Source organism: Euprymna scolopes, chromosome 2 (genome assembly GCF_053919585.1).
Source record: "Euprymna scolopes isolate OS-2025 chromosome 2, ASM5391958v1, whole genome shotgun sequence".
NCBI lineage: Eukaryota > Metazoa > Mollusca > Cephalopoda > Sepiida > Sepiolidae > Euprymna > Euprymna scolopes.
This window is the reverse complement of record NC_136483.1, coordinates 146,467,703-146,493,200: the sequence shown is the minus strand read 5'-3', so window position 1 is coordinate 146,493,200 and position 25,498 is coordinate 146,467,703. Positions and strand designations below refer to the sequence as shown.

At 33.1% G+C, this 25,498-nt stretch overlaps 1 protein-coding gene and 1 non-coding gene across 3 annotated transcripts in view; one reads left to right on the top strand and one right to left on the bottom strand.

The window, feature by feature from the left end:
* The window catches only part of LOC145297246 (CYFIP-related Rac1 interactor B-like), a 317,794-nt gene that overhangs the window by 231,819 nt on the left and 60,477 nt on the right, over nucleotides 1-25,498 (bottom strand). The window lies entirely within an intron of this gene.
* On the top strand, nucleotides 9,027-9,099 carry Trnac-aca (transfer RNA cysteine (anticodon ACA)). Its single transcript has one exon. It is a non-coding gene; the product is annotated as a tRNA-Cys (tRNA).

Genomic DNA, 25,498 nt, shown 5'->3' with positions numbered 1-25,498 from the left:
CTGCCATGGTCAATTACTTTGTTTTGAATTTTGACTCCTTAGCAGTAATTTGTGCTGGCTAAAAACCAAATCTAAAATGTGCTTTAGGTTCAAATACCCTATATATCAAATTTCAACTCACCAAATTTCAACACACCAGCAAGATCACCTTTATATATATATATATAAAGCTGAACGTCTGTATGTGTGTCTGGTCATGAATAGGCTCCTATATGGTTGACTATTATAGAAAACTGATCACATATAAAGATAGAAGATGTATCGAGACACAGGAATGGGTATGTTTGATCTGGTATAATGATGATTCATTAAAATTGTGGGGTCTGCGTACCTGCCTGGTCCACAAAGTATGGAAATAAAAAATTTAAAAATTAAAAAAAACGTTTACAAGTGTTTTTGATATAGATGTACATAATAATACTTTGAAAAGTATGTTTTAACTTAAATAGGGATGGTATAATACAATTGTGGGTCTGCGTTCGCACATGGTCTCCATAGAATGGAAATAGGCACAAACTTTAATAAAGACTTTTCATATCTATCTGCATAAGTATACTTTGATAATTATGTTTCAGTTTGAAGAAATATGGTATAATAAAATTGTGGGGGGTGTTCGTTCATGCCTGACTTCCATAGAATGGAAATATGTCACAAAGTTTAACAAGGTTTTTTAATATAGATCCACAGAATATTGTGATAAGTGTTTCAGTGTGAACAGGTATGGTATAATAAATTATTGAGTCTATCTATTTTATTTTTACTTTTATCATATTTTGTTTCGGTTTTGATACCCCCAAATTCGAAGCTATGTCTTTACAACCCTTCCTTTTCATAACTTATCATACTTTAATAAATCAGAGTCCATTTTCTGTAGACAGTTTCTGAACCCAGTCAACGATGGGTACTTTTGCTAGTATATATATTATGTCAGCCCCTTTAAGAAACTTGTTTCTTATCATTGAGCACTTTCAGTTGAAATAAGTCGGTCAACTTAGCTCATATGCGCAGGTCATCATATGATTAGATCACTCTAACTGACATTAAAAGCATTTAAAAAGAATAAATGTTTAAATCTCAGCTGTATTTCTCCTGGTTGACAGTAGTCGAATGGATTGGGTCCTTGCTAATGAAGCCAGATATGACTTTTGTTGCGGAGTTCGAATCTCTGGACTGTTGTTAATCATGACATCCTGCACTTATGATTCCCAAAAGGATAAAACACTAGTGTCTGTAGGTATTTAATAATGACTATAGTAATTATATATATATATATATGAGAGAGATAGAGAGACAGAGAGACACAGAGAGATTTCTATATGGTAGAACGTTTTCATCAAAAATTCTACACAATTATGCAGAATATAGAAACTATACATAAATAGAATTCAGTGTAATAATAAAATGAAACCAATGATTTAATAAGAAGCCATAAAAAATGAATAAGTAAATAATTAACGTCCATTTCTTTAAAGGAAAATGCAAATTAGTTAAGCTTCATGCACTTGCTCGCATATCAATGAGTATATTAAGTTCGTTTTAATAATTTTTAAATAGAAAAAGTAGAATCTGGCCTTCAGGCTAGGATCTTGTGTAGTATCTGTTCTGATGCTACACTTAAGTTAACTTGCTCTTTGTCAATGTAGGAGTATCCCTCCTATACTAAGGCAATTTTTATTTTTGCCTGTTGTCAGAGTGCCCCTTTTTGGGGAGTTGGTCCCCCCTCCCCACACACACATTAAAAACGACTTTGTGTCACATATTGCTTTTGTGGAGAAGCAATTAAATACTAATAGAAAAAGTAGGCTTTTAATATCAATGTCAGAGCAAGAAAAAACTCAGTTTTATAGGAATATAGATTAGAAGATATGTTGTTCAATTGAGAGCTAAAAAAAAAAAAAAATTTTTTAAATAAAAGAAAAAGACGCAAAAGAATTGCTCCAAATATTTACGTCTTTATAGGAACATTTTGGCAATTTATAAAAGACCACTGTCATGGAAGAACATGAAAATAAATCTTTTTAGGCATTAAATCTGTTCGTTATATATTACTACATGAAGAATTTCCATTAAAAATCCAGTCAGTATGATAAAAAAAATTTTTTTTTTAAAGTAGTTTTCATTTCGTTTCGTTATTTAATACAGGTCTCTCTAGCTATGGTATAGCTGGAAATGTCTTCTCAATTATTAAATCATTTCTTTCTGATAGGGTCATAAGAGTAGTAGTTGAGAGGCAAAAATCAGAAGCTCACAGTATTAATGCTGGTGTCCCTCAGAGGTCCATCCTGGGCCCAACTCTTTTCCTGATCTACATTAATGATCTTCCAAATCACATCCTTACATCATTTGTAGACATTTATGCTGACGACACTACCATTTATGGTAGCACATCTAAGACAGTAAACGACCAAGTTCTCTCCGATTCTCTCTCCTCTGATCTTGAGCACGTAGTACAATGGGGAAAAGAGTGGCTGGTTACTTTTAATGCATCTAAAACCAAGCTTCTCTCTTTACATCATCAACATTCTGATCTACATCTGGCATCAATTCAAATGAATGGCTCTCGTCTTCAGGAGGCCTCAAGTTTTGACAAGTTTCTGGGCTTGACCATTACTCCTGATCTTAAATGGAACACGTACATCAAATCTGTTGCCAAGGCCGCTGGAAAAATGGTGGGATCTTTCTATCGATCCGGTAGATATCTCACTGCTGATGCAATTCTCTATCTATATAAGAGCAAGATACGTCCAAGGATGGAATACTGTTGCCACATCTGGGCAGGAGCTGCTAGAAAGGACTTGTCTTGCCTTGATAGAGTTCAAAATAGACTTTGTAGCCTCGTAGGAGATGTCCTTTTCTCTTCCCTGCAACCTCTATCTCACAGAAGAGATGTTGCAAGTTTGTCTCTGATGTATCGTTATTTTCATGGAAAGTGTTCGACTGAGCTTCAGTCTATGGTCCCCCCTCGCCAGACTTTCACAAGAAACACTCGTCTAGCTGAAAACACAATCAATAATTTCCCCCACTCTTTATCTGTGCCTAAACCTAAACGTAGATTCCATGAACAAAGCTTCTTTCTTAGAACTGCACGCCTGTGGAATTGTCTTCCGTTTTCCTGCTTTCCGGCTGACTACAATATGGTTGTGTTCAAGTCTAACGTAAATAAGTTCTTGATGAGCCGTTTCATATAAGTTATCAAATTTACCTAATTTTCATTACTAATGATTACTATATTGTCCAATTTCTACTGTACACTCTTTAACCTTTATCCTTGAGTGGCCTCTTGGCCTTGATAATGTGATGCCTGTGTGTAAAAAAAAAAAAAAAAAAAAAAAAAGGTCAAATTCAGTGGCTATTTTGTTTTAGCTTATATAATGTTGACATTTTTCAAAGCATGATTTTCTCAATTTTAGATGCATAATACTAACTGGATTTTTAATGGAAATGATTCCTCATTTAGTAATATATAACTAAAATAACATAAAACTACTTTTAATGCATAAAGAAGACCTTGATCTTTATAAATTGTCAACTGTTTTACGTTTTACATGCTGACAATGTGTTGGATAGCTTTTAGAAATTGACTACCAAACTAACCTATCTCTGTGTATATACAGCACCTTGCCTTCCCAAATGGTCGCCCATCTGGTACTGGCCAGGCTCAATATTGCTTAACTTCAGTTATCTGGCGAGAATCGGTATGTCAACGTGATTGTGCCGTAATACCATAACCAGGTGCCGGAAAAACGTATTCCACATTGTAACCTGAAAAAAACTATTCCCTAGGGCCACTGTATCCCGGGGTTCTACTGTATTTATGTATGGACAGATTTCTCCTTACTTTTGACTTTTTCTCTTTCCACTACAGCATATCAGCTGAACAGAATGGTTTAGGGATAAAATAACTGAGATTCCATTTTCATGCGATTGTCTTCTGACTGACAATGTTTTGTTTTTATTTAACATCTCTTTCAAAGAATCACATGTCTTTGATATAATTATGATAATATAACTTGTATAGTTATTTTTAGCCAGTACATTTTTCTATTACCAGTCGTAATTAAATGATTGTGTCAAGTGCCCAGTTCTAAAATTAGCATTTGTATACAAAGTTTACCGTTTCACTATTTTTGTACCTACAGTACCAAGCAAAAGATTACCACACATTACCAAAAAAAAAAAGGGGGGGGGGGGTTCTTTATTCATTTCTAACACAGATTAACGAAATTTACTGTCAATAATACATATAGGGCGAGTCACGGGAAACGGATGGTTTTAGAATGCTCCTTTCTCTCCTTGAGGGATAAGGAGTAAGGAAGGTAGTCTTTAAACCTAAAATAAAATTTTTGTTGAAATATTAGCAGAGTTTTGTTTTGCTTAAAAACATCCGTTTCCTTGTGAGTCATCCTGTATTAGTGGGGCCATGTGGAGACTCAATAGCGATTTCTACATCGATCTGTACAATTTACTGTTAATAATAATTAGCGTTGGAATGATTAATCGAAATTAGAAAATTAGATTTTCTGGGTAGGGTGGAGGTTGGTATCAGAATCGGAAAAATTGTGTATTTTACAATGCCAAAAACGATTCTTTTAATTGCTTTTTCTTTTGTTGTTTTGTTAAAAATTTAATTTTCCATTGCTGATACTGATGACAAAATAATGAATATCTGTTGATATTAAACTACTAGTAAAATTAAACTCTAAAGATCAACCCTCACAGGTATACTTTTATGTTTGCAAAAAGTTATGCATATATTATATAGTTTTTCATGGTAATTTGTAATATATATATATATATATATATATATATATATATATAGATAGATAGATAGATAGATAGATAGATAGATAGATATTTTAAAAGAATCGGAATCAGTATTTGTATCAGAATTGAGAAAAATATTGAAATCGTCCCATCACTAGTAATAATATTCCTTTGAATTAATAAAGATCTCATAGTAAATGTCATTAATAAAATAAAATTTCTTTCATTAAATAATTGGCATTAACAGCTAAACATCTCTTAAATAAATGCCCGAATATGTTTCTTCTTTATTTATTTAAAATTGTAGCAATTTGATTATTTTTATTTATTTATTTATTTTTTTTTTTTGTAAAGTAGGAATTTTTACCTTAAAAACATCAGATTAATTGCCAATGACCATCTGTGACGATTGGACGATCCCATCATTGTAAAAAAGGGGTTGAAGATAAAATTCCCTTAGAGTATTATAAAAATGTGTAAGCATTTAATAAAACAACTCGACAATTACTTTTTAAATAATCAATAAAATATATCCCACAAAAACATTTAATAACTCAAAAGTTCACAAAACATTTATTAAATCATAAATTAATATTTCGTTGTGCAATCGTTTACAAATTTCAGCATACAGGTGTTAATAGTTGCTCCCTAAGAACTTTTTGGGCGTATTCCTTGGTTAATATTTTTCTAGTCTTTAAAAATATAGATGCTCTCATTATAGAGGTCGACACATAGTCTAAGGAGAAATAACTTCCTTATGGCATTTAGGAAATGCTTTACATAGATATCTGAATTCGTTCATTTGTCTATCGCTATTACGATGAAAAAAAAAAAAAATTATGTGTATATATTTATGCGGAGTAATAAATTTGTCTACTTCTGTTTCTTGGCTGAACAGCAAGAGTGCCAGGCTGCAGTGATTGTAGTTACGGCTTCAACTTTTGCTAAGTTAAACCACAAACTTATGACCAAACACGTGTCCGTGGATTAGTATGCAATGTAACACACACACATATATATAAGTGCTATGAAAGTGTTTTATAACACATTTAAAAAAAAAAAAATTATGTGTATTTATAATGCAGATTAATTAAACTTTTACTGCTAATAAATATATGTTGAAGCCTTTAGTCAAACGCTTTTAAAAGTAATCCGTAAACAAATCACTGAAGGAAAAGCCATTATATACTAGCGGAAAAGTTTACAATATAATTAAATCATATAGTTTACAATACAATTAAATCATATATTAATACTAGCTGGGCGGCCAGCATTGTCCAGTTGTATAATACACTTAAACATATTTTAATTTATCTTTAAATGGCCTCCAGACCTTGATAAGTGGTGACCTTCCAAGTAAAAAAAAAAAAAAAAAAAAAAAAAAAAGAACATGCAAAACCTGTGTGAATTAAAGGATTTTTTTTTCGTGAAGCATGAAAAAATATTGTCCAAGAAATATGCAAGAAATTTGTAGGAAGATTGAATGTCCAAATGCGGTAATTAGCAATAACAATTTGCAGCAATATACTATAGGATGATTTGGTACTTCTCAGTTTACAACCCAATTTCAAGCAACTTCATGTCAACATCTTCTGGCAGGTTTCTTAAGCAGCTAGCAAATGCCGAAGTGAAGACTGCCAGGCAATCAATTCAATCCAACCCTCCATTTTAAGAATAGTCTTCTATTTTGAAATTCATTTGAAAGTCTTTCTCAGTATGACGAAGAAGAGTTTCATGTTGACATAACGGTACTCATGCAGAGTGATCCGTGCTGAAATAATAACGTTATTATTTAAAAAGCCATTCTTAACATGGGGAGGGGAGGGTGTTTTGTACCTATTCTGTACTTTAACCTTACAATTGAATAAAAAAAAAAACATATCATCAAACTTTAAATAAATGTGGAAATACGATTTAAAAAATAGCGCGGATCACTCTCTGCATTAGCACCGACATAACATGTTGAAAATCAATTTAGATTTAAAAAATTTTATTGATTTAATGAATTTCATGCTTTCATTGAAACTTGTATTCTGACAGCTGATTGGATAATTGCTTTGACATCTTCTGACTACTTATGTAACCTGTTGATGCAAAGTTGAAAATTGGCTCGTAAACTTTCTAAGTATCAGGGCTATATGTTGCGGAGTGAAACAGTTGCATTTGCAAGTGATTTTTCCAAGTGACGACTAAGAAATAATAAAACGCTTATCTTTTAGCAATTCTGTTTTTTTTTTTTGTTTTTTTTTGAACGAGAATCTTCCAAAGGTCATTACTGAGTGAAAAATGTCTTTTCACCATTTTATTTTTTTTTAAACGAGCAAAGTCAAATTATTTAAACAACAAAAGGTGTTATAGAACGATGCACTCTTTAAGAAAAAAAAAAAAAAAATGAAGGCTGTTAAAAAAAACATCTGAAGAAATTTGAACGTTTATACTTTCAAGTCTTAACATAAAATTTGCTGCATATTTAGAATTACACTTAGAAAAAATACAAAAAAATCTTTATAATGTATGTACTCGTCACGGAACGAAGATGTCATATTCCAAAAATCACATGGCTAATAAACAAAAATATTTAGTTGTCAAAGATCAACTAAATATAAATTTGTTCGCAGAGCCCTGCATAATGATTTAATTATGTATTGTAAACTTTTGCATTATTAAATAGTTTTGTTTTTTTTCTTGTATACTTTTATTGGTTATTATTTTTTTTAATATAATTGTTTGATATCGACCTTTCTCCTAATTTGTTCAAGATTATTGTTAAAAGAAGGAATATCAAAAAGAAAATGTGCCCATATTTTCTCTAAGACAATGCTGAAAAAGAATGCATCAGCTTTCTGGGTGTTATAACAGAGCGCAGACGCAAGTATGGCGGCAACAGCAATGACTGAGTCGTGTGCGAGGTGACGTCACAGCAAGAAAACAGGAAAGAAAAACGTGACCCGGAGGACAAAAATAGATGTGTTACACATGTGGCCCAAGAGCGACAGGAAAATATGTGTCCAAAACATGGCTGGACAAAGACAGAGTATTATGTGTTTAACACAGCAGAGTCTTATTAAGCACATTAGAGTACAAGAGAACTTTTGAACAAGAGACAAGGTGTTATTTTGTTAGTACCTGTAAATAAATGTTTGTTGTTTCACAAAAAAAAAAAAAAAAAAAAAAAAAAAAAAAAAGTGAGTCGAAATCCTTCCTTTGTTTCTTTGAGTCTTCATACAATGTACGAGTTCTGAGTGTTGATATATAACAACTGCATTACAGGTGTCCTGTAATTTTTTTACTTTTAGCTTGATATGAGTTATGCTTTGGACAAAGGTGGAAAAATTACTGTTTTCCGAGTCAGAATTTATCCATCTAACATTCATTGTAAGCCGTTTTTTTTTTTATTACCTCAAAGTATTTTTTTGTTTTTAGTTCCTTACATCAAATGGCTTCAGTCTTTTTCTGGAGCGATTTCCATAGAAACAAAAATATGTTTACCAGGTAAAGGACAGATTCTAAGTTCAAATCTAATATTGGAAAATTTCACTTTGAGTCCATTCAAATTTGGGATAACAACTGATATTAGATTGTATTTCTTGCCCTAAAATAAAATTGTACTTTGGTTTTTAATATATATAAATTTGAATTTTGATAGTTTTTACCTTTCACGGCCATATTGATGACATCAATTAGTTGTCAATATCCGATATTACCTGGGAATGTTTTTACATTCATTGTTTTTATTTAAACTATGCTGTTAAATGCTTCCAGATTCCTTTAAAAGTTTCCCAGTGTCACAAAGTAATTCATTCTTAAAAAATTCTAAAAAAAACTTTAAAAATTAAAATGGCTGACTTGTTTATGAAAAACAAGAAATTTTGGAGAATTTAAATTCGTAATTAAATTATTTTTTTAATAGAATTCTTTAAAAAGTTCGTTTTAGTACTTTGCATTTTTGCTTTCAAGAAATAAATCTTATACTATTAATAAAATTCTAAATGTTTATTTAAATATATATGTATATACCAATAAAAAAACTTTCAAACGGATGCACCGAATTGAAAAATTCTTTTTTTTTTCCTGAAAGGTGCGAGTCCCTAGATTGTACTTATCTATATATGGTTCGTAACAAACAATGCTGAGTCACACAAAAAGCCCGAAATAGGGTTTTTTGGGCCATTTCGTTTTTGTTGAAAAATTTACATGCCCATATCAACAGAATTTTGCACTGTCTGTATACAGTCACGGTAACATCTTTCGACATACGGACAGAACTTGTGGCGCAATGGATAATGCATCTGACTACAGATCAGAAAATTCCAGGTTCGAATCCTGGCAAGTTCGTAATAATTTTAACCATCATTTTATCCAACGTTTACTCATTATCCTTACCCTTAGTTAAGGTATTTTTGTTTTTTCAGGGAGTGGTTTTGTGCATATGGGAACTTCCCACAGGGTAAGTATTGATGGTAAGACGATGTTGAGTGTACTCGATTTTGTGTTTGACTGTGTTGTGTGCTGACGCAGCGCAGCCGCTAGTTTAAAATAAAAATACAGAACGTAGAGGGGAGAAAGTTTTTTTTTTTTTTTTTTTTTTTTTTTTTTTTTACACAATTTTATTAATATAGTATTTTTCTTTTAAATTCATTATGAATCCTTTTTTCGTGTAAAAATTGTCCTAATATCAAGTAAATTCAGTCCTAAAGGCATAAAAACTTGAAGAAAACAGGATGTAAATGACTTATTCTGATTGTCTTCAACATCCTGGTAACAATAATGACCTAGGAAAAGGAGGAGGGAGAGAATATCACATGGTTTAGGATGACACTGACAGGATGGGAAAATGATACAGATAAAGTAGGTAATTGAGGATGGACAAGAGACAGTCCCTTTAAATCTTGTTAGTCGTTTTGACTTAAAAAGCAAGAGTATAAAAATAAACAATCAAATTAATAAATAAATAGTTGTCTTGAACTCAAATGCCATTTATTTTGGAAAAAAGATCTGTAAAACTTAGCATGACCATCTCAGAGTAGGGGGCAGTGATAGGCTAATGAAATGGATACTTTTGAACTTTGACAGGAGCAATTTCGTTCCGGCTAATTTGTTTTTGTATAAACTATTCCTACTACATTATTTTCTTTACCTTAAAAATAAGACCATATGGATGGGTTCTTATATTTTTACTAGCAGTTCAGCCTTGCTTTGATCAGGCCCTATGTACTGTTCATAACTTTATGTGCATATATATATATATATATATATATATATATATATATATATATATTAAAAAGTTTGACTCATGTCCAGGTAACCTACATCTAAAATTTCAAGTGTTTAGACCCAAAATTGGCTGAGGAATTTGGTAGAGTTTGCAACTTTGATCTCTTGGCAGCCAAATTTTCGCCAAAAAACAAATAAAAAGCTTGCCGCATGTCTGAATACCGTTTATGTAAATTTTCACATTTTTAGACCCAAAATTAGCTGAATACTTTGCTAGAAACCACAAAGGTAAAATCTTTTGAACTTTGACCCCTTGGCAGCCAAATTTTTACCCCCCCCCAAAAAAAAACGATTAAAAAGCTTGTCCTATGTCTGAATACACTTTATGTAAAATTTCAAATGCTTAGACTAAAAATTGGCTGAGTCATTTGGTAGAGACAGCATAGGTCACATTTTTTTTTAATTTTGACCCCATAACATTTATTTTGGGCTCAAATCAAATTAAAAAGTTTGATCCATGTCCAAGTAATCTACATCTAAAATTTCAAGTGTTTAGACACAAAACTGGAGGAGTTTGGTAGAGTTTTAAAAGATCAAATCATTGAACTATGACAGCCAAATTTCTAGCTGAAAACAGATTAAAAAGATTTTCCCAAATCTCAATACCTCTTGTGTCAAATCTTGAGTCTGTAGACTGAAAATTGGCATAGTAGTTTGGTAGGGAAATCTACCCCCCCCCCAAACACACACACAGACAATGTCACTTTTATAGATATATAGATTAACAGACTGCTCTGCATTGCCCGGTATATGCATAAATATTATGTTTTAATTCATGCAGATTTTTTATTTATTACTATAGAGCCAATTCTCTATTAATTATTATCCAATATATAGTAATGATTTCAAAACTTATGAAAAAATATGACTTAGCCACCATCCTCTAGAATTGAAACCAGAACGTTTAGCACTCCAGCTTTAGTCATTATTTATCTCTCCAGCATTGTTACTATCTGAGCTACTCACAGATGGATACAAAAGGTTAAAAACTAAGCGACTTTAAACAGAGAAGGTGCAAAAGTAACAGCAGGCATAATGTCTTATTCGACTTACCCTGCCAAAGTCAACTGTTTTGTTTTCAATTTTGACCATTTAGCAACAATTTTTGTCGGCTAAAAACCAAATTGAAAGTGTGCTACACGTCTAAATATGCTTTATATCAAATCTGAACTCTATAAATCAAATATTCAAAGAGGAGTTTGGTAGAGACTTTTCAAACATATACCAATAAGGTCATTTATTTATATATCATACTTATCATACTTGACTCACTGTCTTTAGGTTTTGGTTTCGATCTCAGCTGTAGTATTGTTTTTTGTTGTTTTTTTTTACTTACAAAAAAATGACCCTGGTGTCTAACTCTGTCCCGTAGGGAGGTATAGTAAATAGGTACAAAAAAATGAACTGTTCAGAAAAAATTCATAATACTCTCATGCACAGGTCTTACTTTCTTTCCGTTTTTTTACTGCATTTTTTTTTTTTAAGAATTCAATGTTACATTTAATGCTGGGCAACGCCAGGTACTTCTGCTAGTATATATATATATATATATATATATATATATAACCGACTCAAAAGTATGATTTTATTTCCAGCTGACTCCTGAACTCTAAGTAATCATAAAAAAAAATATCACAGATATGTCCTTACTGAATTGCCTCCCCCACAAAGACAGAATTAAACATCATTACTAATGAGGGTAAATCCAGACACCACCCCCCTCTCCCCCAAAAAAGGGGGCATTCTGGTTTGGGACAAAAATTTAAATTGCCACAGTCTGGAAGGATTCCTCTTAGATTAGCAGAGAACAGAAAAGATGAAAGGTAGTATCAGAACATATACTACACTTTACTCCTTGAACTATGGTCATATCTGAGGAGGTGCCGCTCAGAACACTCTTTCCTATCTTGACAGAAAAAAACCCAAAGTCTAGTGGGACAAGCTCTCTTCTCGTCTATTTATTTCTCATAAAACAGATGTTTCAAGTCTCTTCTGTATTGCTATGTTCATGGTAAGTGCTCGGCTGCACTTCAACACCTCATACCCATCTACTAAAACATTCTCGGCAAGAACTCACCCAACCACAGCAAGACACTTTTCTCTCTCTACATTATGATATTCTAAGCTGTTTTATCCTTTCTCAAGCAGAATTATTATTCTATTTTAAGATTGATATTAACACTCACAGTAATGTAAACTCGAAGTAAATTTAATTCAAAAGATATTGTCAGTAATACATATTAATGTATACAACGATTATTATTCACCGTTTCAAATGTTTTCTATACAACAATGCCTGTGTGTGTGTGTATATATATTGATATGTTTGTGCGTGCAATTTTTTTTCTTCCCATTACATGTTATCTTAAGGGTAATACCGTCATGGCAAAAGTTTTTATTCAATTGACTCCCCACGAGAGCAACGTTAGACATGAGGTTGATTTATAATGTAAGGAAAATCCAGTTCCTCCAAAAGGAGACACTGGATTGGGACAAAAATAAAAATTGCTCAAGTCTAGAAGGATTTCTCCTTCGCTGACACGGCAGAAAGTATTTAGTTCTCTCCCACTGCAAGAACCTTGATACCAGAGTCAGAAAGCGGGATTGAGACGTCAGCGCTCCAAAGGAGAGGCACTCAGACCTGCAAAAAGTGCTTGGCCAGCCCCATCATATTCCCCGGTAAAGGCACCTCAGGCGATTAGCAATAAACTAATCTCTTCTCAAAGAGAGAAGGCAAAGCCTAGGAAACTGGACCTCCTAGAACTGCACAAAATGAGTATTAAATCGCAATCAACAGGAACCAGATCATTACAGGAATAGTCTAATCTCAGTTGATTTTTGGGGCCAAGGACAAAAATTCCTACAGGATAGAAATTTTTAAGTTTAATATCAGAACAGATACTATACTTTATCCCAACTAAAAAGCAAAGGAAAATATAGTTTAATATGTTAATTTCAATCAATTTAAAAAAAGAAAAAAAAAAAATTCAACATCTGCACGTTCCTGTTTACTTGCCTCCCCACGAGGGCAGAGTTAAACAAAAGGCCAGTTTTTAATGTGGGGAAAATCCAGCTACCTCCAAAATGATACTATGGACTGGATGTAAAATGAAAACTACATCAGGCGAGAAGGATTTCTCCTTCATTAACCAAAGACAAAAATGTTCAAGTGTAATATCATCAGAACATATACTACACTTTGCTCCTAGCCAATTGTTAATATGTAAAAATCAGCTGAATGACCTAGTCAGGGTTAACCTCGGTGTATTTATACATTATTATGCATAGTTGAAATCTGTATATTTTTACCATTTGACTAAAAATAACTGAATACTTGTTAACAATGTGGATCTTTTTTTTTTTTTTTTTTTTACAAAGGCATCACCACATTATCAAGGCCCAGAGGCCACTCAAGGATAAGGGTTAAAGAGTGTACAGTAGAAATTGGTCAATATAGTAATCATTAGTAATGAAAATTTGGTAAATTTAATAACTTATATGGAACGGCTCATCAAGAACTTATTTACTTTAGACTTGAACACAACCATATTGTAGTCAGCCGGAAAGCAGGAAAACGGAAGACAATTCCACAGGCGTGCAGTTCTAAGAAAGAAGCTTTGTTCATGGAATCTACGTTTAGGTTTAGGCACAGATAAAGAGTGGGGGAAATTATTGATAGTGTTTACAGCTAGACGAGTGTTTCTTGTGAAAGTTTGGCGAGGGGGGACCAAAGATTGAAGCTCAGTTGAACACTTTCCATGAAAATAACGATACATCAGAGACAAACTCGCAACATCTCTTCTGTGAGATAGAGGTTGCAAGGAGGAGAAAAGGACATCTCCTACGAGGCTACGAAGTCTATTTTGAACTCTATCAAGGCAGGACAAGTCCTTTCTAGCAGCTCCTGCCCAGATGTGGCAACAGTATTCCATCCTTGGACGTACCTGGCTCTTATATAGGTAGAGAATAGCATCAGCAGTGAGATATCTACTGGATCAATAGAAAGATCCCACCATTTTTCCAGCGGCCTTGGCAACAGATTTGATATACGTGTTCCATTTAAGATCAGGAGTAATGGTCAAGCCCAGAAGCTTGTCAAAACTTGAGGCCTCCTGAAGACAAGAGCCATTCATTTCAATTGATGACAAATGTGGATTAGAATGTTGATGATGTAAAGAGAGAAGCTTGGTTTTAGATGCATTAAAAGTAACCAGCCACTCCTTTCCCCATTGTACTACGTGCTCAAGATCAGAGGAGAGAGAATTGGAGAGAACTTGGTCGTTTACTGTCTTAGATGTGGTACCATAAATGGTAGTGTCGTCAGCATAAATGTCTACAAATGATGTAAGGATATGATTTGGAAGATCATTAATGTAGATCAGGAAAAGAGTTGGGCCCAGGATGGATCCCTGAGGGACACCGGCATTAATACTGTGAGCTTCTGATTTTTGCCCCTCAACTACTACTCTTATGAACCTATCAGAAAGAAATGATTTAATAATTGAGAAGACTTTTCCAGCTATACCATAGCTAGCGATCTTATGAAGTAAACCTTTATGCCATACCCTATCAAAGGCTTTAGATATGTCAAGAGCAATTGCCCTAGAAAGATTGCCACCGTCGAGAGATTTGCTAATCCTATGCGATATAACTGTAAGGACATCTGCTGTAGATCTAGCAGAACGGAAACCATATTGAGTGTCACTAAGAAGGTTATTTTTCTGGATTGAAACAAAAATTACCCCCATCCTGAAAGATTTCTCTTTCACTAAGAACAAAAAAAAAAAAAGATGATTTGTAGCATCAGAACAAATACTACACTTTGCTTCTAGCCAAAACGCTATTTTATTTACCCAAGTGATCTTTCTCGTCACTCCATTTTTTTTTTTTTCATTCTAAGAATGCCAACATTTTGATTAGGGGTACACTGTACCTTTTTGGCTAGGAGTAAAAGTGTAGTATCTGTTTTCATACAGTACTTTAACTTTTCTGTCCTCAGTCAATGAAGGAGAAACCCTTCTAGTCCGCAGCAATTTTGTCCTGACCCAGAGAACCCCTTTGTAAGGGAGCAGGATTTTCTTTTGGAGTCTAATTGTCAACGTGAGGAGGCAAGTTAAAAAGTAAATAGGATATTTTCGCTCATGGAATGTTTCCCCACACTTTCAAGCAAAACAAAGAATGGTAAACCTGTTTGGCCTGTTCTGATTTCTCCATTATTACTAAGCATAACATCCTACCCCCTCCCTTTCCTCTCCTGGAAACTTACAATTCGGCCATCAGGGTTTGCAATTAATTCTGAACAGTACTAGAAAGACGTGTGCAAAACAGGAGACTTTGTTAGTTTGGTCGCATTGAAAGAATGGATGAGAATGCTTAGGTTAGTAGATGTAGAACAGTTGAGACAACGAGGTCAGGTGGCAGGGAAAAGCTAAGCATGGGAGGAAATAAGAATACATTTGAAAAAAATAGGAATAAATAAAGACCCAGGATTATTTTGTACATTACAATAAACAAAATAATTATCTGTGCCTATTATGTAAGGGACAAGTGTTGATTATATTTTTTTTAGATGAGAATTGATTATTCATATTATTTGGATTCTCTGAACTACTGTTCTCGTCTTGAGTATCATTTTCACAATATTTTGGTCAATATAACTTCTGATCTTCAAGTGTATCTTGTCAAACTCTGAAATCTTTCTATTGAACTCGGATCCCCAGGCATAGTGAATAAAGTGCTTGGTAAAATTCAGCTGTAAGTTACACTTTTCTGAAGGTTGAAGGTTCAATCCTCAATGAAGGCAACACTAAAAAAATATGATTACAAATTACTTAGGATTTCTACCCAGACAAGGATGATAGTATGATATCATTCTACCCCTGTGGATTAAATATAAAGAGTTTCGTTCCAAATTTTGTGCAGATTCCCGAGTTTGACAAGATACATCTGAAAACTGTCAGAGTTACATCAATCAAAATGTGAAAACTAACACTCAAGATGAGAACAGTAGTTTGAAAAATCCAAATAATAAAAATTTAAATATCCAATAACACTAGAGATATTTTAAGCAGGATGGCTTTCAAGATTAACGTGCTATTGTGGTGACTTGCAATGATGTATTATAGTTAACAACTAAGAAATCAAAAACAATTAGTTTTATTAGTAATAATGGAGCAATCAGAACATACCAAACATGTTTACCAGTTTTTCTTTTGCTTGAAAGTTTCAGGAAAGACAGTCTGATTCTCAACCACTGATTGCCACAACAAATAGCACTCTACTGAGAGTTAATCATCCAAACTCCTCTGCTTAACATTCACAGGCAACATGAGTTGAAATAAATTAAGGGCATTGCCAAGGTTGCTGCAAAGTAGGTGGGCTGTCTTTACTATGCTAGAAAATTACTCACATGAGTACCCTGTACTTCTACAAAACCACCATTATTTGCCCATGTATGGAATATTGCTGCCATATTTGGGTTAGTTTATCTAATACTAGTCCTTCCCTTTTAGATAGGGTCTAAAAAAGAGTTTGAAATCTAGTACATCTTGCAATATCAGCCAAGCTCCAACCCCTGTCCCATCACCACAATATTGCATCCCTGTGCCTGTTTTACAAGTATTTTAATAGAATGTGCTCTAATGAACTCTCAGTACTTGTTTACCCTCAATGTATATACTCCTGACCAACCCAAATGAGCAGCAGCAAAATTACACCCCTTCACTGTTGAGATTCCTTGATGGAATGTCTTCTCCTCTAATATTTTCTTCCCTCGAACTGCTAGACTTTGGAATTCCTTTGCTGTGTCCTGGTTCCTTGACTGTACTGACATGCAGAAATTTAAATATGTGAACCAACATCTCGCTATGCAACTCTCTACAATCCCCTGTTAGACATGATCCCAAATAGTAGCCCCTTATGACCAAGTGCAATACACCTTGTTTAGAGTGAAAAAAAAAATGTCTGACTCCGTTAGGCTAACAGCTTCAAGATACTACAGCTTATTTTGAATAAAGAACAACTTTTAAACAGTTTCAATAAGTTAACAATATTAATATTATATTAATATATTATTACTAGACTTTTTAGCTCATTAAAAACAGGCAAAAGTTATAGCCCGTTCACTTTAAATTAATGCTTTATGCCAAATTGATAGTTGAATCTAGTTACATTTTGTGCTCATTTTTGTATCTTTATACGATAGCGTGTGTTATTTTCCACAGGTCCCGCTAATTAAATAATCATTAAGTTAATCATTATTTAGTTAAATAATCATTAAGTATACATCGAATGGATACCATAATACCTAGTTCCATGCATCTCATCATAACAAAGGCTGATACAAACTTTTAGAGAGATCGATTCAGTAGTTTCCAAGAAAAAATGAGACAGTCTAAGAGAAATATAATATAAATTATTATTATCAGTCGAAAATTAAATTTTAATGTTTCGTGACAGTTACTGGTTCTATTTTTTATTTTTTTAGTTTAAAATTTTTCTGTTATTACCTAGGAGACAGAATTTAAAGGCAACATTTGACAGCAGACCTGTTGGGTTGTCCTATGTTAAATAGGCAGATATAGATGCAGTTTTATATTTACAAAGAAAAACTATAGAAAACTTTCAAAAGATTGTAACCATGCAGATAGGTAGAAAATTCAATTTTCTTGCATTAAGTAACAGTTATTTATTGTAAATTTTGTTTCTCAACTCTTAAATATTGTTTGCCTTGTTACAATGCTATATTTATCTCTACAATTATATAAATGCAACTTTATCTGTGTGTGTGAGAGAGAGAGAGAGAGAGTTCCTTATAGACCCCGAAATGGCTGAATAGATTTTCTTTAAAAATTTACAGAACTTTAGTGTATAAGTCTGAGCGTGATCTTAGTTAAGTTTTGTCTCAGAATACACTGAATAATTACCTATAATCACAACCATTATTTTAATTTATCTATCATTGGTAAAGCCATTTTTTCCATGTTGTCACTTAGCAACAATGATAGAACAATTCTACTGTGGGTAAGTTAATAGCGTGTTTTTTGTTGTTGGTTTTTTTTTTGGGGGGGGGTCTTTTGGGGGGGGGCATGACGTGGTCGTAGGTTCAAACGCCGCACATAAATCTCTTAATTTTTTTTTTTCATTAACTGCAAAAAATTTTCTAAGACTTGAAAATTTCCGTTTTATTTTTATTTTTTTGCATGACATGTTCTGTAGGTTCAAACCCCGCACGTAAATTTCTTAATGTTTTTTTTTTTTTTTCGTTAACTGGAAAGAAGTTGACATAAAAGAATTTTATAAAAGAAACAGTAGGTTCTCTAGAGTGCAATGTAGAATAACATATGTTGGACTAAGTTACAGCATGGAAGCATGTGAAGCTTCCTCCCGGGCGATCACGGATTTCGATGACAATAAAAATATAAGAGTGTAAAATATTCGTTGATCATCATTCAATCCCGGGCAACGTCGGGTCTTCCTATTAGTTTTCTATAGAGTAGAGTTCTCATACTACACTTGATCTGTTCAAACCACAGTTAGTGAAGGGAAAATCTTTCTAGACTTAGGTAATTTTTATTTGTATGTCAATCCAGAGTCCTCCTTTGGGGGGGGGGTTGACGCATTAAAAAGCGACCTTGTGTCTAACTCAGCACTCGAGGTGAAGATGCAATTAAAATAGGGACAAACAAAGCAAATTGGAAAACTACGTCATCGCACGCACCACCTCCACCCGCCTCCGCAATTTATATATGCATCGCTTTCATTCAGCTTTTCAGAACAATGGCATTGAATGAGCCAAGTACTACGACACTACATATACGAACAATTTTCTAGTAGTAAAATTACTACAATCAAAACGAGTTGTTTTATTTTATATATATATATATATATATATATATATATATATATATATATATATATATATATATATTATTATTATTATTATTATTACTATGGAAAAAAAAAGCTTATATTTTATTAAAAAAAAAAGGAAAATTTAAAGAGTGATCTCCAACCAACCCACACCGCCCACACATTTAATTTTTCCTTCTTTATTTCTTTTTTCTTTTTATATTCTTTTTCAGTCACGCATCTAAGAGTAGAAACTGCATCGATGGCGATAGCAGCAGCAGCAGCTAAAATCCAAAAGCAACATTCAGCAGTCGAGACGAGCAGCGCTTCAATATTTTGGAATATTGCAGATGCGATGCCAATATTCTTTGTTCAACCGTGCAGCAGAAAACACAGGAGATTTACTGCTGAAATTCCCATGCCGTCATGAAACACAAAAGATTCAATATTATGAAAAAATAAAAATAAATAAAAATGTTTCTATTACATCGAAAGCAGGAAAATATCAAAATGAATACTGTTTCAGAATTTTTTGAAAAGAGGATTCATGATTTGTATTTTATGCATTATTCGAACTACTCTTAACTTTACTGTTATTCTATAAACGTTTCAGCCAATGTAACCTCCAACCTCTTTTGGAGGTTGACGATTTAAGCGCCAGTGCGGGCGATAATAAGAATACAATTATGAATTACTTAAGACTTTTATTCAGTCATGGCTGACGGAACGAGAGTATGCTACCCCTGTGGATTAAATAAAGGGTTCTGTTCAAAATTTCATACAGATTTCAGAGTTTGACAGAAAAATTCCCGAGTTCAACCAGATATACCTGAAGAAGGCCAAAACGTGAGAACATTCATGATGAGAACAATAGTCTGAATAATACAAATCAAAATAAGTATATATATATATATATATATATATATATATATATATATAGGTAATCCGAAACCCGAAAATAATTCTTTAGAAAGAATCAAATCCAAATTTAAATCTGGTTTGAAATTATGGAAATTGTTTTTTGCGGATAGTGCAGTAGTCCAAAGATAGGTTGATCCCCATTAATTAAGCCAACGGTGGAAGATGACATGTTGATTTTCTGTCCATTTTATTTCTCGAATCCACTCAACTAGGGATTCAACCTATCTTTGGACTACTGCACTATCTGCAAAAACAATTTCCATAATTTCAGCTGCATTGAAAATTTTCCAACCGGACGAATTATATTCAACTTGATTTAAATTTGGATTTGATTCTTTCTAAAAAATTATTTTCGCCTTTTGGATTACCTTTGAAAAAATCTTCATCGAGCACTCTTGTATAAACTCCATTACAATTTATTCTCTGAATATTCTTAACTTGGAACAATAATTATATATATATATATATATATATATATATATATATATATATATATATATATATATATATATATACTGAAATAATATCTATTCCAGGACGAGTAAAATTCCATGAAAAGAACAGTTTTGCACCACGTTTAGGTCCCTTACAAATATTAAAATTAAGATATGATATTTAAATTTGGATTATGTTCAATATCATGTAATGAATTTTGATCCTAGAAAATGTCAACAATTCACGACTAAAACGGTCTTTAGGAAATCATGTTTAGTGACAAAGACAACAGCATATTCTTTTCATTGTTTTGACTCTTGAGTGTGTATCCATTGATATTTTATATGCTTTTATATAGCGTGACGTGGTTCTCGGTTGATTAGCTGTGTCTAACTGTTTCGGATATATACTCGAGAGTCAAAACAATGGTAAGCCATAGCCCTATTAATGGCTATGGATCAAATTCATTTCAAATTTGAATGTTAAATGGAAAGTGTTCATAGGATTTCAAAACCATCTTGAGGGAGCAAATAAATAGGGACCTAAAAGCAAATGTTTCCTCGTTAGTGTCTAACAACTTTTCAACCATTTATAAGCCCCTCCCCCCACCTCTCTGATCAAAGAGTTTGCACCAGCACCCCCTCCTAGAATTAGACATTTGAAAATATTTCATTTTATTGAAGGTACTTATAGGATGTGGCATTTCACTATTCATATTATATGAGTGATTTTGTTTGATTTTTAGATTTTTTGGGTCATTCTTTTGAAGAGAGTTTTTCAAACGATGTACAAGGTAGCATATCCATCTAAAGCTGTAGTGTAAAGATTTCAAAGCGGTTTGGTATGAGTCAATGATGCTAATACAACCAGTAGAAGAATCACAGAAATTTCAGATGAAAAGATCAAATACGAACAATTAGAGATTATAGAAAAGGTTAAAATACGTGATTTGGCTGATATCTTGAAAACACGCTATGGCTGTACTCATTTCATGATATCTAAACTGGAATATAGAAAAATGTTATGAGAGACTTGTGCTGAAGTGTTTGATGCCAGAGCTAAAAGAAGCTCATTTTTAATCTGCACGATTAAATCTGACTCTTCTAGAGGAGTTTAGTACTAAATTGTATTGTTACTCCGGACTTGTACTTTTGGCCCAATGGTTAGAGTGTTTACTAATAGGTCGGATAGCTTATACAGTACACACCCATTCTTCTTCCTTTTCAAGCACATTATATCCCTGCATGTGTAATACGTGTGTGTGTGTGTAATATATATATATATATATATATATATATATATATATATATTACATACACATGCGCGCACACACACACACACATATATTTATCTCCATAACTTTAATATATTTCATATATCCACAATATTTATAAGGAGGTATATTTTATGTATCGATTTTCACAATTCACATCAACAGTGCTCAATATGTGAGTAAAACTAGGTAATAAATTATGAAAATGTATACGACAATTAAGGTACACAGAATTGTCCATGTTTCGTTCTAGTGAGGACTAGTCAGGCTAGTGTGTGTGTGTGTGTGTGTATATATTAGCAGGGGACACCCGGCGTTGCCCGGTCATAAAATACGGTTAAATAAAAAAAAATATATAAAAAAAAGAGACTTGGGTGCCATCTTTCTGTGTTATTAAAAGAAAAAAAAAAATGCTGCATGGTGAGTGCACATAAAAAAAGTTGAGAATTTTAAAAGATAGGAAAGAGAAAACGTTATTAAAAGAAAAAAAAATGCTGTGTGCAAACTTAAGTTCGTAAGTGAACACTATCAATTGGATCAAGACGTAACCGATGTTATCACGTTACAAATTTAGCTTTTTAAAATGAAAGAACAAATCGACCGTTTATACATGCATGATTAACAAACAGCGTCGATGAACCCTCCCTTCAAAGGTTTTTTTTTTTTACATGAAATAATTGACAATTTTGTCTAATTTTCGATATTATGTCTCCAAAAGATCTCTCTAACGGTACCTGATTCATGCTAGTCTGATGTGGATGACAAAGTTTTTAGCAGACATACAAACACGTAGATGACTGACATTTATATAATAGATATCGATTATAAAAAAGCGAAAATGTGTGTGTGTGTGTGTGTGTGTGTGTGTGTGTGTGCACGTGCATTTTTTTGTATGTATGGCAAAGGCTTTTTTCGGGGGAGGGGGGGGAGGCGCTCGCTAATTCTTACAACTTTTTATATACTTCCTAGATTATAATATCTCCGATTTACAAATGGAGGTCGTCTATCTTTTATTTGAATAACTTTTATTTTATAAAATTCACGCTATCCCATGGTCCCGCCTGTTTGTTCGTGTTTTTCCTTAAAAAACGAAACTAAATTGAAAGCAAAGTGAGCTGTTGGCCCTTCGTGACGAGACGCCCAGAAAGCAATAAGCTTTGATCAATACGGGGAAAACCCCCTCATATCAGACAGTTGCTATTCATTTGGACACTCCCTTTTTTATGGGGAGCTGGTTTTCCCCAACATCTTGGGGAAACAAACAAATATGCAGAAACCTTCAAGCTTAATTGGCTTGAAGCCAGAATTAACCGCGTGATTTCATTCACCTATGGTGTGATGTTTGATCTAGAATACCAGACGTTCGTTTAAGCACCTGCATTTTTTAATCGTTTAATTTCAACCATTTTCAGCTCTCTACCTTCTTAGCAGAGCGGTAACATGTTATGTTTTCTTTTCTGCCTTTGTCTCAAGGCTTTGGGTTCATGCCTATCTGCCTACCAAAACTTTTTTTTTTTTTTACTTTTACACCTCCGAACACCTGAGCAACGTCGGGCACCCCTGCTAGTATATATATATATATATATATATATATATATATATATATATATATATATATATATATATATATATATATATAAAATGGTCTTTACAATAATATTAAGACTAGAGTAAATTTTTGGAAGTAAACTAATATAATGATTGCAAGAAATCAATTGACAAAGGAGTTTTCAAAGAATTTGAGACTAAAAAAAATTTTTTTTTTTTTCCATATAAACGGTGGTGATTGCTTAATGAGTTGGGTTGATTCTGTGCAAAGCTTTTTCATCACTTTTGAGTTTCCTGCATAGGCTTTAAAACGTTAAGATTATACTGTTTTACAAAGTAGTTAAGCTACAGCAATTTTGCAAACAAACAAGTTTGCAGCCAATGTGTGTGCGTGCGTGTGTAACACAAACATTGTACAGAGTTTTACATTTTAAGTGCTTATACTTAGTCAACAAAAGCATTTCACAATTGTTTTATAAGCGCTATTCTCGAAAGCCAATAAATAAATCAATTCGTAAAATATCAAGTGTTTGTGGCATTTATTAAACCTAAAGCAGGATCTGCTTTGTTTATATTTTTTTGCTTCTTAGCAAAAAAATTAATTTTTGTGTAAGTCAATGTCAGCACGGACGCTGTTGAAAAATAAACTGAATTATCTTTTTTTTTTTCTCTCTCTCCTTCTCTTTAATTCTTTATGTTTTCGTTTCATCTTTCCCGGTTTACCATCAGATGTCAGCATCAATAATATACAAAAAGATCTAAGTGCCTGTTCAGTTGAAATCATCTTTTAAGCAGATTAAAAAGAACGTTCAGCCACCCCTTCTTTAAGGCAAATGTACAACAATCAAACCTGCTTGCTGGGGAGTTATAAGAGTGCTTAGAAAGCCTTAGTTCTTGTTCCTTTATTTTCAGGTTATATACATATATACTTCCCTGTAACCTCTATCTCACAGAAGAGATGTTGCGAGTTTGCCTCTGCTTTATCGTTATTTTCATGGAAAGTGCTCGACTGAGCTTCAATCTATAGTTCCCCCTCGCCAAACTTTTACAAGAAACACTCGTCTAGCTGTAAACACTATCAATAATTTTCCCCACTCTTTATCTGTGCCTAAACCTAAACGTAGATTCCATGAACAAAGCTTCTTTCTTAGAACTGCATGCCTGTAGAATTGTCTTCCATTTTCCTGATTTCCAGCTGACTACAATATGGTTGTCTTTAAATCCAACATAAACAAGTTCTTGATGAGCCGTTCCACTTAAGTTAACAAATTTACCGAATTTCCATTACTAACGATTACTCTATTGTCCAATTGACTACTGTACACTCTTAACCCTTATCCTCGAGTGGTCTCTGGCCTTGATAAGTGGTTACAAAAAAATAAAAATAAAAAAAAAAATAATAATAATAATCAAATACTGATTATCTATATTAGTCTTGAGACGATTAATCGGAATTGGGAATTGGAAAAATTGGAAGATTTGGGGGTATCGGAATCAGTATTGGAAAAATTGATGTCTATTTTCTGATGCCAAAACGAATCTTTTGTCTTTTTATTTAATTTTGTTTAAACCAAAATCTTCCATTGCTAGTAATAATGATAAAATAATAAATATTTATTGATTTTAAATTACCAGTAAAGCTAAATCAATAGATCATTCTCCAGAAGTGTATTTTGATGTTTAGGAAAATATCTGCCTATTTAACACTTTTTTACGAAAATCGACGGAAATAACAATCTTATACTTAAATAATTAGAGATTAATAAAGAATCGAAACCGGGAATTTAGCACGGAATCGGGAAAAAATATTGGAATCGGCCCATCACTAATCTATACACAGTAGATTGTATCACCTCATACCTTCTTTTGTTTCATTTTCCTTCAGTAGGTCTCAGAAATCAAGGGACATCATACCTGGGGCCTAACACTTGAGCTCTATATGAGATGCATAGATATTTGAATGTTCCTTTAAAATTCTTTATCTCTCAAACACCGAGTTAGTAAAGAAGTTGAAAACATTAATTTTTGTTGTATATGGAAAGAGACAGATTCCGGTAATTAGAGAAACAAAGTAAATAGGATTGAAAATAATATTTATTATAAGGAAAAGGATGGAATCGAACCCAGTATTCAAGAGTTGAAAAGAATACATATTGCAATTTAGATGCAATCCTAGCAATGTAGAGCATTGTCCATCATGTTAGAATAACGATACAGCTAGAGATCAGAGTTAAGATAATGGAAATCAAATTTATGAATTTTTTTTTTGTGTAGCCAAAAAGCATGTTGGAAACATCTCTCTCTCTCTCTCGGGCAGTCCGTCGATTTTGACGATGACGCGGAGGTCGGTTAGTGTCCATGTCGAAGGTGTGATGTGAGTCCGATCGGAGCTCTGAAACCACGGCCGCAGGTGTGACACCTGATGACAGGAAA